Genomic DNA, 18,426 nt, shown 5'->3' on the forward strand with positions numbered 1-18,426 from the left:
TCCCTCAGCCGCTCCTCATCAGGCTTGTTCTCCAGAGCCCTCCCCATCCTTGTGGCTCTTCTCTGAACACGCTCCAGAATCTCAACATCCTTCTTCTAGTGAGGGGCCCAGAACTGAACACAGGACTCGAGGTGCGGCCTCACCAGTGCCAAGTACAGGGGGATGATCACCTCCCTGGACCTGCTGGTCACACTGTTTTTAATACAGGCCAAGATGCCCTTGGCTTTTCTGGCCACGTGGGCACAGTGCTGGCTCTTGTTAAGCCGACTGTCAACCAACACAAGGATGGCACAAGGATGGGGCTCCTGGAGGGTGCAGGGCTGACATGGGCACAAGACCACATCCTACAGGCACTGGGCCCTGCGTTCAGGACGGGGCTGTGCCGCCTGCCTTGACAGCTCTGCCACGGGCAGGGAGGGTGGATACGACCACAACGGGCACCTGGTGGAGTGGTGGGGGTTTGGCAAAGTCCCAGGGCTGCTGCAACGCCAGTGCTAACTTTGCTCCCACCGGTTGCTGTTTAAGGGTCAGTGGGGCTGGAGTGAGCGAGCTTGGCACTCACTGCCCTGTGTTTCTCATGTACTTAGTTCACCAGGTTTGCTTTCATGAAAAGGGAAGAAAATGGAAGAAAACCGACTGGCTTTCCCAGGCCTCTCTGCTCCCTCTGTGGCAGGGGCTCTTACTGGGGCTCTGTCTCTGCAGGGTTTTCTTCTATGCCCAGCTCAAGGCTGGGTGCTTTGCTGTTTTCTGGAGATGAGGATGGTACAGGGGCATTGTGCCTTGCTGCTGGTGCAGGATGTGGCCCACAGCAGCCCATCACTGACAACTGTGGGACGGGCTGGTGGGAGCTGCTGCTGCCAGCACGGTGCCTTAAATAAAACCTTTTTAAACCTTCAAAAAAAAACCCTGCCAAGCCCCATGTCCCCTGGCTGAGGCGTGCCTGTGGCGAGCGGCCAGCGTCTGCCTTCCACCCCGCCAGCATTGCTGGGAATGTGGGGATTCAAGCGTTCCTTTAGGCAGGTTCGGTCCCCGGGCAGGGTTGTGCAGGGGGCTCCAGGAAGGGCTGGGATCAATGGATCTGCCCAAGGGTGGGGATCGGGGTTGTAGCCATGGGACTGCGCACAGGGCAGCTTCTGACGTCACGCAGAGGCCAAATCTTCCCTTTTGCACAGAAAAACAGGCTCATTGCAATCACAGCAGGCTGCATCTGACAGCTTATAACTTCATGGCTTTTTAAAAACAGCCACAGCCTGGTTTAAATGCTGGTCAAGCTTCCCCCTACCCTTCCCCCTGGAAAGCCTGCTGAGCTCTCACTTTTCTGATATTGGATACTTTCTCTAATCTTTGCCCTCCATTTATTAATGGCTAATTATATATATTTGCTTTTGTGCCAACATTGTCCTTTAGCTTGAATAGCTTTTCTCCCTCCCTAATGCTTGCTTCCCGCCGCTATTTATAGGCAGCAATTGTATCCCCCCACAGCCGCTGTTTTGCTTGGCTAAGCAGGCTGCCTTCAGCCTCCTCAAACCAGCCCCCTTGCCCTCCTGGCTCCCTCGGTGGCCCTTCCTCGAGCCAAGGGGGTCCTGATGGGCGCCCAGCCCATGCCCGTGTCTGGCAGAAACCAGGCTGGTGGCAGCCCTGGCCGTGATGCTCTGGGGCAGAGCTGTGCGCCCCTGGAAATCCCCATGGAGTTATCTTTTTAGGCATCCCATGGGCATTTGATTTTTTTAAGCAAAGGCAGGAACCACTCCAGGCTCCCATTTGCCCGCCCCGTGTCCCTCCTATCCCGTTTCTTTGGGGGGAAGAGTGAGCGCCCAGCAGCGTGGCCCACCAAGGCAGCGCGGGGAGGCAGTTGTTTTCTATCTGCGCTTTCATCCTGGGATGAAAGGGATGATAGAAAACATTTGTTTTTAGGATAAAAGCAATTGACCCTTGAGGAATCCACCTCCCCAGGGTGGCCTGCAGCGAAGCGTGGAGATAAGGCACCGACACGCAGCCAAAGCCAAGCGCTTCCAAGCCTCTGAGCGGCTGCAGAGCAAATCCCTCCCCACGTGGAAGGAAACCCGCGCTGGGCTTCACCAGCTGCTCCAGCCCCAGACAACGTGGCCAGTGATGATTTTAGTGGATTCTGTGGGGCCAGGAGGACCTCCACAGATGGATGCCACTTTTTTATTTTTCAAATGAATGGCCAGATTTTTTTATTACAGACATCTTCACCACAGATCTCAGTCAGGTTTTTAATAGATGGGTTCCTCGCCAGCGGCAATTGCAAATTGATTGCAGCAGAAATGGCAAGTGAAGACAAATATAGTGCAGGCTGCCTGCAGGGAGAGTGCACGGAGGAAACTTTGGATGCTATTTTTGGTGCTTTGTCTCCACCACTTACAGTATTCCTAATCTTTGTTTCTCCCTAAAAACTTGTTTGGCATTGGAATTTCTTTTTTTTTTTTTAAATTAAAAAACATCCCTGTCTCTAGAGAAAGGGCCGGGTGCTGTGTCCATGCCCAGCTCAGAGCTGGTGAGTGCCACAGTCCTGGTCAGAGGCGGCTGGCGATGCTGCCTCCATCCCCTCTGCTGGGACTAAAACCAGGCCCATCTCTCTCCCAGGCGCTGTGCAAGGGCTAACGTGGAGCCAAACCCTGATTTTTACCCCACCCATGGGAACCTTGTGGCGAGTACAGGAAAGTTCAGCGTGCTTAATAAACAAAGGGAAACGCTGCTGTGGTGCTGAGCTGATGCTGCGCCATGTGGTCCAGCAGTGGATGCCCCAGCCCTGCAGTGAGCTCTGATGCTCCACACCAGCACACTGAGTTTTGCTCAGTCTCAGCCAGCACCAGGAGCCACAGTGGCTGGATGCTCCCGAAACACAGAGGACACAGCTGGGTGCTGGAGGGGAGCAACTCCAGGCTGCAAAATAATAAAGTCCAGGCGTGGCTGGAGCCAACTGCAGGGAGACGGTGTGGGAGGAGCACTGGCAATCACTTGGATTACTTGGCAGAGCAGAAAAACACCCTGAGTCACTGTCGTGCTTGGAGAGCCTTGGCTAGGGGACACTGGAGCGGTGTTAAAGGCTTTATGGCACCCATGCCCTAAACCTCTCAGCTCTTGGTCCTGCCCTCGCACCCTCTGTCCTGGGGGACGATCAGGGACGTGGTGGCAGATTGAGACGCGTCCCCAGGACGATCAGCCCCAGCGTGGAGGCGTCTCTCTGACACATGTCCGTGGGTGTGAGAGACAAGGCTGCAGTTAAAAATACAGGAGCAGAAATGCTAATAAAAGGAACAAGCAAGAATGGGGGAAAATTTGGGTTTAACCACAGAGTGGAGACCTAAAAGCTGCTCACAGCAGAGCTGGCCATGACCTCAGGAGCCTTGGTCCGGCACTCTCTGTGTCCACCTGGAAACCCAGGACACTTGCAGCAGTGGATCAGGGGGAGCATCACCTTCTCTGAGGATCTGGCAGCGTTTCAGGCCATGGGGTAGGGTTTGTGTTTGCCTCAGTGGGAGACTTCTGGGTATGAGAAGCCCCAGATGCATTTCTGCCATCTTTTTTTACACATCCACGTCTGTGCAGGCCCCATTTTGCCTTGATTTGATCAAGCTGCAATCTGGCGTTCACAAAAAGTCTCTTTGTTTCCCATCTTTGCCTCTAAATAACATTAAAGGCCCAGTTCTGCCAGCATGCCGGATGGCATTGGAGTTAAAATAAAGGCAACGAAAACGGGAAAAAGAAACCGCTCACCAGCGGCTCATTTTGCTTTTTAGCAAAGGGCACTCGTGGCCTTTTCACACCCAGCCAGGCTGGGTGCGTGTCCAGCACAGTGCAGGGCTTGCACCCAACAGCTCAGCATCGTCCACCCCATGCTGGGGTGGGAAGTGGCTGCTGAGCATCCTTGGGAAAGATAAAAGAAAAAAAAGAAAAAGAAATCAACCAACCAACAATACCCCAATAAACATTTTAAAAAACCCCACCTCTTTCATAAGGTTTTTAAGGCATACACCAATATCTGCATCTGATAATGCAGCTGTTGGTGTGGCAGCTTCGTCCGCCCAGGTTGGGCAGCACCGCCTGTCCCATCCCACTGGGCATCTCTGGCAGAAGAGGCTCGGTGCCGCGCAGGGCACGTGCCCTCTGCTTGGCACTGCCAGACTGGGTGGGTTTTCAGCCGCCCTTGGCGTGGTTGGTATGTGCAGATGTAGCGGGGAGGAGCACGGCAGCGCTTGGGAGCAGGCCAAGGTAAATGCGTGTGCTGGGTGCGACCTGCATCTGCCTGGCACCTCCATGGGACGAGGCTGCAGGCGATCTCATGCTCACCAGCCAAACCCTTTGTTCTGGGGGCTGCAAAGGCAGTGAGGGCAGCACGCGTCAGCTCAGCCCCCCAGAAGGCTATTTTGCAAGAGGAGTCAGCTTGTGGAGGCGGTTTTATGGCTAGGGATCAAAGTCCTTGGCGCCTGCCCAGTTTCCCAGTATTTAGCTGTGACACAGCCCAAGTTTGCAGCTGGGTTTGTGGGCCAGCACCGCAGCAGAGAGGAAGGGGCCCGGAGATCACAGAGGGAGGAAGGCTCAGCCATCATGGGATGCTGGGGTCAACCCATCCCATGGCCGCTGCTGCCACTGGGCACCATGGGTGGGATGGAAATGCAAACACCGCCCTCACCCCAGGCGAGAATCCTGCCTTCTCCATCCTGCTCCATCTCCACCAGTCCAGGGCTTGGTCTCCATCATTCTTGGGTCCTCATCCAAATAAGCTCATTTTTGGCTGTGCTTTATGGCCACAGACCTTGCAGAGATCTGCAGCAAGGCAGGCTGAGACACAAGGAAGGTGTTAATTAACTTTTACAATGAGCATATTTTTTAAGAGCATATATATTTACATAACCTGGAAGGTCATATTTTTAAGATGCTGATGTATTTTCCCCCCCCATAAGGTAAACACCATGCTTACCCACACCGGGTCTGCAGGGATGCTGGGCATCATCAGTTGTGGGATGGGGACCTTTGGGGCAGAGCTCGGCTCCCTCGCCAGCCCCACACCCAGTGCAAACAAGGAAACCAGTGAACAAAACCAACCCCACCTGCCAGGGCTGAGTCAAACCTTCCCAGCTCCTACCCTGCCCATCGCAGTGGGGCTTTTCCCAGATCTGCTCTTGCAGAGGTTCAGTAGGTGCTGCTCCACCAACACCCTCATCCCATGGGACCAGAAAGGCTGGGAACCATCTTTGTATTTCCAGAATAAATGTATTCCTGGAAAATTCCCATCGCGAAGCACTGGCCCGTAAGCCCTATCTGTCTGTGTTGTTTTTACAATTCATCCGGCCATACTTGCACAACCAGCTTTTTGGGAGGGGGCAGCTGTCACCTCCCAGTGACTGCCAATGGCAGCAAAGGGCCGGGTTTCACCTGCTGTCCCCATCGCCGTCCAGGGCTGAGGGAGCAGGGCTTGCTCACACCGTCACTAATCCCCGGCTGCGTCGCTGCCGGACACTTTGTCAGCAGGCATTGGGCTGGCAAGAAACCAGCCTGGCACTCGCTACAGTAAAGTGCAGAAAACTTCTGGTTATGGGGCCAGGAGCTGTTCCTGCTCTATTATTATTGGCAACCTCTGTTACAAGGAAAAAAAAGCAAAATTAAGAATAGACGTAAAGAGCAACATGTTTTTTTTCTCCGCCCAGTTGAGCTGTCAAGAATAAATCATCAGGGTTGTTGTTTTTTTTTTTTTGCGAACACTCAGCAAGGCTGGGGAAATCTGCTGGGAGCCGGAGCGCTCAGGTCAGGGCTGTCCTGCCAAGAGATGATTACAGCCTGTCCTGGGACGGAGAAGCAGGGACCAGGGCCAAGAGCAGCTTCGGGAAGTGTCTCAAGCCCAGGAGAGAGATTACGGGCTGCGGGGTCAGCAAAACCCGCTCGCACTCCGGACGGCACCTGAAACCTTTCCAGAAAGGAAACCACGGGGCTGAGCACCACTGCACCCGGCAAAGGGCCCTCCCGGGGGCATGAGAGGCTCCGGCAGCCCCTGTGAGGGAACAGCAGATGCTCAGGGAAGAATTCATCAGTTGCTACACGGCATTTCTATTCAGCACTGAAATTAAGGAGCTCGGCTCCTGCCATGGCTGTATCCCCAAGCCCTGGGGCTGGGGTGCTCAGAAGTTTATTCCCCCTGCCCCACTCCCAACCGTCTGCCTGGAGATGCACAGAGGCAAGGCAAACATCTTTGCAGTCTGTGACCTCCTCATAAGAGCATGGATGGCAATTTGTAGTGCATCTGTCTTAAAAAAACTTTATTAAAAAAAAAAAAAAGCATTGGGAGAGTAGGTCAAACGGCCAGTTCAGCAGTGCCTGGGGTGAGCTGCAGCAGTTAGTCTATAACAAAACAAGTTACATGTTGTGTATGCGTGTGTGCGTGCGTGTGTGTGTGTGTGTGTGTGTGTGTAGTGTTTGTTTCGAGGGTGAAGGCTCGGAGGCGCCTGCTCAGCACAGGCCTGCCTGCTCTGTCAAGGAATTGGGGCCAGCCTGGGTTCCATTCAGCGGGGGGTGGCTGCGCTGCCTCCACCTCCCTGCCACACTTTCAGCTTCCATCACACTCAAGCTCATAGTGCAACGAGGCCGTGGGGAGCAGCAGCGAAGCCAATCCAGATGCCACTCAGAGCTCATACCAAGGGGACATAATTGGGGTGGAGGCAGGGTGCTGAGCGATGGGGAGCAGAGGGGACAGTCCTCAGGTCCATGGGTGGCTTCAGCATCCATCCCATGCCCTGCCCACGCACAGGCAGGTCTCTGCCCAGTGCCCCAACAGGGCTGCAGGCAGCCCAGGCACAGGCATTTCCAGCCAGGTTTCAGACAGTGTTGGAGCCAGGTGGTGCCAACCACAGGGAGATTTCCCTGGGAGGACAGAGCCCACCTCTGCATCTTGGTCCAGCACCTCAGGGATCAGACAATTTTTGCAGCTCAGCTTCATGTAAAAGTGGGAAAAAGAGGGGGAAAATGCAAAAAATATGAGGAGGAGATGTAAGCACGATCTCTACTGACATTGCTGCTGGCTGTCAGTGCCTGGGAAGCCCGGCTGGCCCAGCCTCGGGGCAGATTTCACCACTCTTGATGTGGAAGCTGGAAGTGCTCGCACAGCCCCTGCTGCCCTTGCCTCTCATACGTAACTCACACCAAGCACCTCCTGCATGGCTCAGAAGAGATAAGCTTGGTTTTCAGAGCTGACATCCACAGAAACCAGAGAAGTTTCCATGAAGCCCTTCACACCTGCAGTGCTGGGTAAAGCCCCAGCTCTTGTTACAAGGCTTGGGATTTTTGAGTGGCAAAACCACAGTGTGTTAATGCTTGGGAACAGGCGCCAGAGCCATGGCTCGTACAGTTGGAGGGCTCAGACGTTGCACCTTGAACCAGTTGGGCTCCTGCCCAGGCAGCTGCAGGCACCAGAGCTGCTCCTTCCCCCTGGGAAGGGGTCTTGTCACAGCCAGCAAAGTCAGCCCATAGTGTTTGGTAGAGTTAGTTAACAGTTGCACTTGATAATCTTAAAGCTCTTCTTCCACCATAAAGATTTTATGAGTCTGTGATTCTATTGCTGGGCACCAGGGGTTCTCAGAGCCAGCAACTCCTCTTGGCTGTCAGGCTTTGTCTGACTGTGGCACAGCAGAAAAAGAGGCAAAGAGAGGAAAGGGAAAAAAGGAAAAAGTGAAAAAAGGGAAAAAGAAAAAAAAAGAGAAAAGGGAAAAAAAGGAAAAAAGGAAAAAGAAAGAAAAAGGGGGAAAAAAATTAAAAAAAGAAAAAAATAAGAAAGAAAAAAGATGAAAGGGAAAGCCAAGAGATGCAAAGGAAAGCAATGGCAAGGGCCAGTGTTGCTGTGGGCCAGGGGTGCAGTTGGGGCTGGAGAGGGTCTCTGGTGGCTCCCACTCCCAGAAGAACAACTGGGCACACTGCTCACATCCCATTGCTGCAGTCGACTTCAGGTTATGTTCATTGCACTGAAGTATTTTCTTCCAAGGCCACCAGCCTGAGCATCTCACGGCCCCAGCACAGCGCTTGGTTGGGGCTGGTTCCTGGCAGGAGCTCCCAAGGCCGGCAGTGGAGGAGCCATGGCCCTGGGTGCTGCCAGGCACAGGGCGTCCTCACAGGCTCCAGAGGCCGGACACAGCTTGGAGACCTGACTTGTCCACCTGTGCACGCAGGCTGCATCCCCCTGCGCTGCTCCAAGGGCTGCTTTGCCACTGTAGCCCAAATGGAAAAAGCAAAGTTTAAAAAACACCCTCTACCCTCTGGCACAGCTGCAAATGCTTCATCATGCAAACGTCCATGTAATGGTCCCTGCTGTGTTGATTTAAGAAGCCCTGTGAAATGCATTTCTGCTTGCCAAGCTGACCTCTGGATTTCTAGGAAACCAAAGGATGGGGCCTGTAGTTTTGCTGCAAATTTGTGGCCTGACGTGAGCCAACGCTGCGCCGGGGACAGGGACCATGAGCACTGGTCACCCCATGGTGTGCGGGGCAGGGAGCAAAAGCCCTTGACGAGGTGAAGCTGCTGCTGTCAAGGCAAGAAACAAGTGAGACATCCACACCCAGAGCCCCGAGTGGCAAAATGAGTCACTGCTGGGGCCGGCAGCATCCAGCACTGAGGACACACCAGACCCACACCCCTGCGGGGTCTTCTCGGGACAGGGGCCGGCAGCTGAGCTGGGGGCTCTCATGTTGGCTACACGTGATGTCAGCCCCACACCTGCCCTGCTCAGGGCCCCACGTTAACCTTTGGATAACAATTTTTTTCCCTTTCACCCCTCCTATGCGCAGCCTGGAGCCAGACAGGCCTTGGGATGGGACGGGGTACAGGTTGCCATTGGGAGATGGGGCACAGAGCCAGGCAGACCTGGAGGGGAGAGCATGTGAAAGCACCAGGCGCTGTGGCCTTCACAGGGTGTGGGAGACTTTCCAAGCGTTGGCTAAACGATGTTAGTAAGGGGAGAGGGATGGGAGGATAAAGAAACAGCAAAATGAGGTCAAAATACATGGACGAACATCAATAGTGAAACACCAAAGCAAATCCCCCAGCCAATCTGGTCATGCTGTGGGTGCAGTTGGGAGCTGGCTGAGGGCTGACGGGCGCGGAGGCTGCTGTGGTGTCCAGGACAGAGCTGCTCCAGACCCCTTGGCCCCTGGGAGCTCACCCTGCCGGGGAGGAAACCACTGCCACCAAACTGGGCCCCTCAGCGCACACATGCGCACAAAGGCACAGGCGGATAAACAGCAAACTCAGTAAAACCCCGAGTTCAAGACCTTGGAGCCTTTCTGGAGGAACATGCTAAATAAAGAAACAAAACACACTGTATTTATCGTCTTCCCCAGAAACGTGCATTGCAGACAGGCTGCTGCCTGCACGGCTGTGCTGGGGGACAGTGAGGGGAGAGGAGGCTGGAGGCATTGGGGCTTTTTCTGGAGAGGCACACGGTTGTGCACATCCCAACAATGTTAGCAGTGCTTGGTTATCGGGGGTGCTCATGCATCTCAATTCATTTCCTCAGTGTTAATAAACTTTTTTTTATGTTCCCTTCCTGGTTTTGGTGTCTCAAAGCGCATCTCAGTGCAGCACGCTACCACTTGCCACCGCGGTCTCAGTGCATGGTGCCTTGGAACCTTCCTACCGGTGCCTGCGAACCCAGGACTGGTGGTGATTCTGGTTGAAATGGCTTTGCAGACCTGAGGAGCGAGGTGGCTTTGGCTCACCACCTCTTGCAAGTGGGACCGCAAGCCCCAGAGCACGGAAAGCACTGCCCACCAGCCTGAGCTCCCCCACTGCTTCCCCATCCTGTCTCCCAGGCAGAGACACCAGGCTACACGGCACAGCCGTACAGACTGGGAACAATCATGGCAAGTCCCCAGATGGGGCTTGGCCGCAGCATCCTCCCCAACCAAGAGCAGCAAAGACACTGCTGAGCACCAGGACAGCCCCTGCCACGCTGCCCCCACCGTCCCCACAGCATCCTCCAGCTGAGCCCCTGTGAGACTCTGAATCTCTTCAACCAGAGCCTCAAAATATCATCCTGGGACGCAGGGAGCCTCTTAAAGCTCCTGTAGCCGGAGGAGATTTAACAGCCTATTGCCTTGCTAATACAGTGTGCTTGGGTTGAGCCACGCACAAGGATGCTGAATTGCTTTGTGAGCTATGAGTTTACATTTATATAGCGCCTTTTGCCAGAGGGAGCCCCATTAATGCTGCAAATATCACAGACTTGTGTGCAAGCTACCCACCTCAGTCACGTCACCCCCACTCTGCAGCACATCGGGTCCTCCAGTATGGTCAGAGCCACCCAGGGAAAGATAGGTAAGAGGCAGATGTGATTACCCCAGCTGGAATTTAGCCAAGGTACAGGGCAAAACATCTGCTTCTGTGAAGCTGCCCAGAAATCTTTGACTGACGCACGTCTTCAGGGCATTTCTATCTAATTTGAAAGTGATTGGACAGGACCAGCCATTGCACTTGCATTCAGAAAAGTGGAGATTGCTTTCAGTCCTCAGAAGATGTCAGATCAGGAGACTGTCGTGCTGTATTTCTAGCCTTCAGTAATGCTCAGCTCTCACAGGTAAGGTGCAGCCAGGTCATGGCACCAACCACCATCTCGTTCTGCCCAGGCAGTCTCTGACCCAGTAAAAGCTGTAACTGAGAGGAGTCTCTAATAAAGGCCCTGGAACCACAGTCTGTTACAGTACGGGCAGCTTTGCTGGATTAGAAACCTGATTAACGGCCTTGGGAGAGATTAGAAATTGCTATTTTGGGGGTTTTCATAGCATGTAATCGCCAGCCTGAGCAGGACGGTTTCATCCTGTGCTGGCTGTGTCCTGGGCCAGCAAGTGGACACTGCTGCAAGCCCCGGGGAGGCCGGGCAGGAGAGTGAAACCTCTCTCTGCTAATGGATGTGTTTATGTTTTCTGCAGTGCTCGTCACAGGCTGACCACAGCAATTGCACGGGGGAGTGGTGTTTACATGTTTGAACTCTGAAACACCGAGCAAACAAGGAAAGATAATCATTAACTTCGGGAGCTGTTAACCTTCAGTGTGAGTTTTGGCTGGTGAAGGAGAGGTCTGCCAGAGCAAAGGCTCTATTTTAGTAAACAGTGAAAGAATGACGTGAGAAACCTTTTGGTTTTGTATATTATGGGGAGGTAATTAAAGGGCATTCATTTGTGTCTCCAGCCTCTATGCTGCAAGAAACTTCATTACAGAAGAGGGGAGGAAGGGGAAAAAAAAAATGCTGGTAAAGCAAAACCCATTAGCTTTGTCAGCCTAGGAGCAGGAGGAGCAGAGGCGATAAAGCACAGCGTCACTGGAGGGCTATGTAGCTGCAGCTCATACGTGCCCATTTTCTGTTGATTATCATAGCAGACAAACAGTATTTAGGCCTCAAACTTGCTGCAGGAGTTTAATCTGTAAAGCAGGGATAGGTTAGGAGCAAAACAGCACCTTGTCCTCTGCCCTCAAAGTGTGAGGATCGGCTATGATTGCTCACCTGCCCTGGGGTAGGGTCCAGCCAGGAGGGGCAGCTCCCTCCACCACCCAGCAACTGTCCCAGCAATGAATCAAACACCATGAAACATCGGTGTGTGACCACAGGTTGATAGTGCTGCCCCTGGGGTATTGCATTCTGAAGGGGAACAACATAAAGCAAAATACTGTAGACTTTGGACTGTTATGGGCATCATAAAAAAAGTGGAGGATTGAGGAAGGAGGAAGAAAAAAGAGGAAGAAAGGGAGGGAATATAGTTTAAACAGACAAGCAGAAGCAGATTGACAGTCTTACCAGTTACACTGAGTGATGAAGTGGAGCATGCCACCCAGGGCAATAGCGCTTATTTATTTGACCATCAGTGAGCAACAGATGATTAATTTGGGCCTATAAGGATATTATGGCCAGAAACAGCCTCTTGCCCAAGAGCAGCTGTTGGGAGCTGTGGGTTTCCTGGCCATGCCCGGCTCTGGGCAGGATGCTGCCCACCACGGGGGCCACAGCAGACACTGCCTCACCAACCCGCATGGGCCATGGTGAGCAGGTGTTGGGGCAGGGGCACGTCCTGCTCTGTAGGGTACATGAAAACCAGTTTCATTTGCCATTTAGGGCACAGAGATAGATAGCTTTTGGGAGTCCTGATTTGTCACAAAATTTCCTCTTTTCCCATTGATTTGCACCTGCACTCCTACAAGGCAGGCTGAGAAAGACGCCTCTTGTATGGATTCAGCTTTTTCCCAGGAGGCGGAGCCGCCCTCCCCACACTGCAGTGATCGGTGCCCAGCCCTCCTGCCCCAGTGCCCTACAGACTTTCAACCCTGGCACTATGGCACGAGGCAGGTGACTCTCAAAATGGTCTCACGGCAGCTCCAGCTCAACAGACCGAAGGTTAACTGCAATAATATCAGCAGGTTTCTTCTGCGCATGGCAGAGGATCTGTTTATATTTATTTAGGAAATATATTTGTTTAGGAAAACCCCCCAGCCCTCAAAAGCACAAGTTTTGCATCTGCAACCGGGCCCCAGATGTAGCAATCCCCCTGGGCCCAACTGCAAAACAAGCTCTTCTCGCCCTTGGCAGCCCCGCTCCTCGTCACAAGATCCCTGACTTCTAGCAGGCTTTTAAACAAGGCTTTGGAAAAACGTTTGTTTGCACAGAGATCCTGCAGTTGGGTTTTGGGTTGTTTGGTTTTAACTTTTAGTGTTGCACCTCTGTGAGAGTGGCTTTATATAATTTGGTATTAAAACATTTTAAATAACCTTTCCTGCAGAATAAAGCTTATTTGATTTCACTTTTAAACGGCCAGATAACTTGAATCACAATTCAAACACAGCTGACAGTGCCACTCGACCCAACACTCAGAAAAATTAGAACTTTTACCACCGTCAGTACTGTCCCTTCCCTGTTCACCTGCTGACACAGTGAGGGTGCCTGCGCAGGCGAGCTCTTGTTTCTAGGGACAAAGAAACTTCAAGAAATCCAGTGTGTGATCAGAAATGGTTATTGCCAGACTCAAAGAAACTATCGGTTTAAATCCCATATAACCTTACCGGTCTGCCTTGTGCAGCAAGATATGCAGTAAGACTACGTGCTTTTACATATACGTTGTACAGACGTGCGCAGATTAGAAAGGCAGCAAAATCAACAGCAATCAGGCTGCTGTTTAATTCGCTGAAGTTTTAAGTCTACAAGACCTGAAACACGAGAGCAAGGTGATTTTTTTTTCAGACACTCATACAACGTTGTGGGGCTGTCGTCAGCTCCAGGTCCCAGACTGCAGGGTTTTGCTCATAAATGATTTTGTAGAACTAAACTTTCACCAGGTGTAAAGCGAAGAGATTATAACTTGTACTCATGTTGTAAAGGTGTTCTGAAGGTTAAATAACATTCGCAGCCCTTCTTGCAGGTGAAGAGCAGGCTGTGCAGCAATGGAATTTGCATGCACATATGTATTAACGTCAGAATGCAACTTCAGTTTTGAATAAAGGGCCAGTTTGGCCCTGCCATTGTCTTTGCTTAAGCTAGAAACCTCTAAAGGTTTTGGGCTCAAGAAGGGAAGTTAAGCTATGCTGTTTACTACTAAAATAGAGAAATCAAACCATGCAGAAACTGCCAATTATTTTGTTAAATACAGAAAAAACAGCATTGTCTGCTTTCTAGAGTGATCTTTACTAAGCAATATCTTTGGGCAAGTGGGTTTATACATAATGCAAGCACAGGTTAAAGTGCTACCAGGATCGTAAAGCATCTCAGGTCCTCAGCTCTGCAGTCAGTGACCGCAGTAAGAAATGAAGGAGGCAAACCTTCAGGTGGGCTCATCCTTTACTAGAGCAGAAACAGTAAAAACTGAAGTTGCATTTCTGCTAGAAACAGCGAATGATCATCAGTTACATGGCTTAGCAGAGCTGCTGCACAGCCTGGGAATTGCTTTGTCCAGCCCCAGCTGATGGGCAGCTGCTTTGCCTGTCAGAGGTGAGAGTGCCAGCAGCAGCACAGGTGCTCTGCTCATCTGGGGAAAAGCCACGGAGAGGGTGCAAAGGAAGAGAGAAAAGTGGAAGAACAACCTCAGATGACCAAACTAACCTAACTGGAGCCCCTTTCAGAGGTTAAACTAAGCTTTAGTCCTGAGAGCTTTCCTGTTTAGAGCTTTCCTGTTTAGGCTAACTGGATTTTGTAAAGAAAGACCAACTGTCGTCCCACTGCAGCTTAACCTTATGGCTAAGGTGTTTCATGCATGGGGGAAGATTATATCCATTTTAAAGAATTAGGGTTTTATTCAATGAATACCATACATCTCTCATAAAGTGCCATTTTTATCCTTAAAATTTTTTTCAAATCTAGAAAGATCCTTTTTTTTTCATGCCCTACAACAGCAAAGCCAAGAAGAGGTTAAAAAGAAGAAAATGAGTTTCTCCGAGATGACAGCTTATAAGTGCATGAATAAAAGAAAAGGTAGCAGCCTATCTTCCATTTTTCTTAAGATGGAAATACTACGTTTGATCTCATATGTGGAGCATCCCCATCCCTTTGTGAGATGAAATGATGGATTATTGAAGAGACACTGAATAAGCCTGCACTGAGTGACTTCATTCACAGCCCCAGGCAGTCCAAAGGGGTCATATTTGATGCGCCGTTGCCGATGTTCAGTAATTGAACATTCAACTAAACCAAACTCCCTGCAAAATCCTACACGAGTCCTTGCTACCAATTTCCCACTTCACTCTAAGTATTCAAATGCAAACAACTCATGTTTTGTATTTTAATTCCGTGTGCCCTACTCATTTATCATGCTAAAAATAATCAAATTATCACAAAGACATAATTTAGCCTGCCTTGGAGTTTTTCAGGAAACTGAAAAATTTCCAGGAAAATTTCATTAACACCTTGGTATTACTTAGCACACACGTATGCCTTGTGCTAGCAAGCAGGTCTGATGTGAAACACTTCCTTGAAAATTTTCTATTTCAAATGGTTGAATGTGATTAAGGATAATCCCATACCTAGTATTATGCAGGAAAGTAAACTTAATCACTGCCTGCTGTAATTTTAAGAAATTTTAAATGATATTTTTACTATCAGTAACAGAGGTTTTGTTTAAACTGAGGTATTGGTTGAAATCTTTCAAATTAATAATAGGATGCCTTTCGAATGCGAAGCCTTTTAGAATAAAGTCCCAGTTTACCATTGCTCTTGTAATCACAACCATTAACATCAATATGACCATCTTCAGATTGATCTTCAGGAGAAAACATGACTTTGCTTGGCCTAAGACTGTACAAAACCATTGATGAATGCCATAGACTGGATTTTCCAACTGAAAAGGACCTGGGGGTTACAGTGCTGAACATAAGCCAAGCATCCCCTCACTGTAAACAGGCAAACCACGAACTATGGCTACAGTAGGAAAGTAGCAAGCCTTTGACAGAAATATCTCCCTCCCTTCTCATTCAAACTTGCTGTTTTGCATCAAGATTTTCCACTGGAGAATGAGCGCCATGGTCATACCTGCTGCTATGGACAGCTGGTGATGTATTGACACTGTCTGCAGGAAAAATTCGTATTTGAGTGTTGCTGGGAGCCCTTCACGCACGCAGCACACAGTGCTCCTGCAAAAACACCAGTGGGATACATCTGTGCCAATGTGAAGGCCACTATGACCTGGGCTCTTGGATGGAGAAAACCAATCTTCAATCACATTCTTCTTACTTGCTTACAGAGGGGACTTTAACTCCACTAACATGAAAAAACCATTAATCTGATTAGAGGAACCACACAAGTTCCTCCCAGCCAAAGCAGAAATAGCAGATTGAGTGCCTGTGCTCAGAGTGCTGCTCTGGCCTACGGATGACCAACATACAGCAGAAAACAACCACACTTCCTCAGTTTCTCTGAAAGTTAGTTTCAGGGTGTGCACAGACTGACTGTTTTTGAAAGTATTTTGCAGAAGTTCCATGATTGGCTGAAAAATACTCAAAAGCTCCAGGAGTAGCCACACAACTTTGTGTTTTTTCAAGATTAGTGAAAGGAAAAAAAATCTGTATGTCTTAAAACTACATTAAAAAACTTCTAAATGTGGGTCAAATCTGAAGTTTTTAAGAGCACTGGCTTTTCTCTCTGGCATTATCAGAGAATAAAGCATGGGAATTTAATTAGCAAGAAAAGATAGCACAAAACCAACAAGCAACTCAACAAAACAATTGAAAGCTTTTATTGTGATACCTCAAGTAGATACAATATAGTGAAACAACAAATGATGTACAGTATTGCTAGGACAAAACAGCAACACAGCCATGTCACCTGTAAAAGAAAGCATCGTAAAGATTTAAGAAACAATGAGGCACAACTCAACTGCCATTTATGACTCACGATTTAGGCCTTAAACCATTTGTAACAGTCCTTTTAAAAGGAACCTCTGACGTGTCCGTTCCTCTTGCAGTAAGTGTTTATACTGCTGGTTGGCTTACCATGAGTCTCAATGAAGTACAATAGTGTCCAAAAAGTTTAACAATAATCTGACAGCTTCTTCCACTCATCGCCATCACCACAGAATGGAGATGTTCAAGTTTTGGTCTGTGAGACTGCAGGTCACTACTGTTGCAATCTGACTGCTGAGATGAGCGTGCAGAAAAAGCTCTACAAGCATTGTTAAGAGGGCAGCGTAAGTCCACCAAAAAGGGTACACAGCATTCATGAACTCTTGCACTAACTCGATACACCAGTGAGAAATAGGGATGACCCTTTGGTTATGGGCACAGTGATGGTTACCTGTCAAAACCTCTGAGGCCAGACTTTAATTCAAAGAAACTTCATAAACTGTACTCCTCCTCCTCTCCCATAGAATGCAAGACTGCAAGCACACAAGGCACACCACTCAGACTGGCCACTACACCAGGCCTTGCTAGTGGGAAATTAAGATAGAATTATAACAAACTTCATGAATACAGTTTGTCATTGTACAGCTCACAATGAACAACAGAAATTCATATTCTGCCTCTTTTTTTTGAGATTGAGATTCCTAGACTTTTAAGAGCATTCAGCAAGAGTGGTTAGGTTGATGTGTCAGCAATCCCTCACCAAATTCTGCAGCTTATTTCACAGCAAGTTTGCAACTTAACAGAATTTTTATAGATGCCAGCATTGCCTTTTATTAATCAAAAAGGTACTTGGTGTTCGGAGGCAGACTCAGTCCTGGAACACCATTGTTAGAGTCATTACTTTGGACCTAGAAGGAGAATGTGTGGTCAGATTACTAAAATCACATCAAATTGAGATTAATTACTTTAGCACAGGTGTGGCTTTAGAGGTTCCGAGGAAAAAACAAAAACCTTTCAATACATGTACATTTTTGCTAGCAAATTCCTATGCATCCCAATGAACATTTCTTCTAAGCCAGCTCATAGTCAGTTCATTTGGTCCAAGAAAGAGCCAGCAAGAAACAAAGGTTCACAAAAGCTTTTTGTTAACAGTTTATAAAAAAAACAAAATATAAAATAAATGTTAAGACCAACAATAAAAATAACCAGTACAAGTAACAAAAGTGCTCAAGTTGGAGGGGAAGTAAACTTGCCCAGAGCAAACACATACAAACTTTAAATATAATCTTTAATATATTACAAAAATTGGTTAGAGGGAAAATGCTTTAGTAAAATTTTTTTTCAAGTAAGTTTATTTTTCTTTCAAATGACTGCGGGAGGGTTCAGTGACCAGACTGACCTCTTCACATCAGCCAGCAGCCATTGCTATCTGGATTCTACTTTCACCAAAACCAATAACAAGAACTCTCTACATCTTTACAAGGGGAGAAAATGGTCATTGATGCTGCCAAGCAACACAAGAAGAAAATTCACAGACTCCCTCAATCAAATGAGCCTCAATAATAGTTACATGGCAGCATGAAAGAGCAATTCTGTATTAGTTCTACTCTTTACTTCTTCTAAGCGTCCACTCTTAAAAGACCAAAAAGAATATTGCTTTGTTTGGTTCTCTTAAAAGCCATGAACCTCACACATAGTTCATTAACTCTTTATGCCAGTAGTCCGAAGCTCTACGTGCTGAGCACTTGATGAAGTCCCAACCTTTGGCATCAAAGTTAATTAAGGTTTTGGTGAAAATGTCCAGTTTGAAATATAAATAATGCACTGAAGAAAGAGGTTGAATTTCTAAGTAAGAATCAGACTGCATTACAGACAGCATTAACTTACTAACCAGAGATAGCCAAACCCCCAATTTTAGAGGGAAAAGTCTTTAATACTTTACATATTTTAATTCCAACTCTCTACTGAAAAGCAGCCATTACTTTTGTCTTCAGTCCAGTGTACTGCTTCAACGAGCTTGTAGCCAGGAAAAAGGAAAAGCCCAAAGAATCACAAACGTCACACAAGCGTGTTCACAAGTATCAACATTGCAACTGGACTTTGAAGCCAACA

Source organism: Mesitornis unicolor, unplaced genomic scaffold (assembly GCF_000695765.1).
Source record: "Mesitornis unicolor isolate BGI_N332 unplaced genomic scaffold, ASM69576v1 scaffold7972, whole genome shotgun sequence".
Lineage (NCBI taxonomy): Eukaryota > Metazoa > Chordata > Aves > Mesitornithiformes > Mesitornithidae > Mesitornis > Mesitornis unicolor.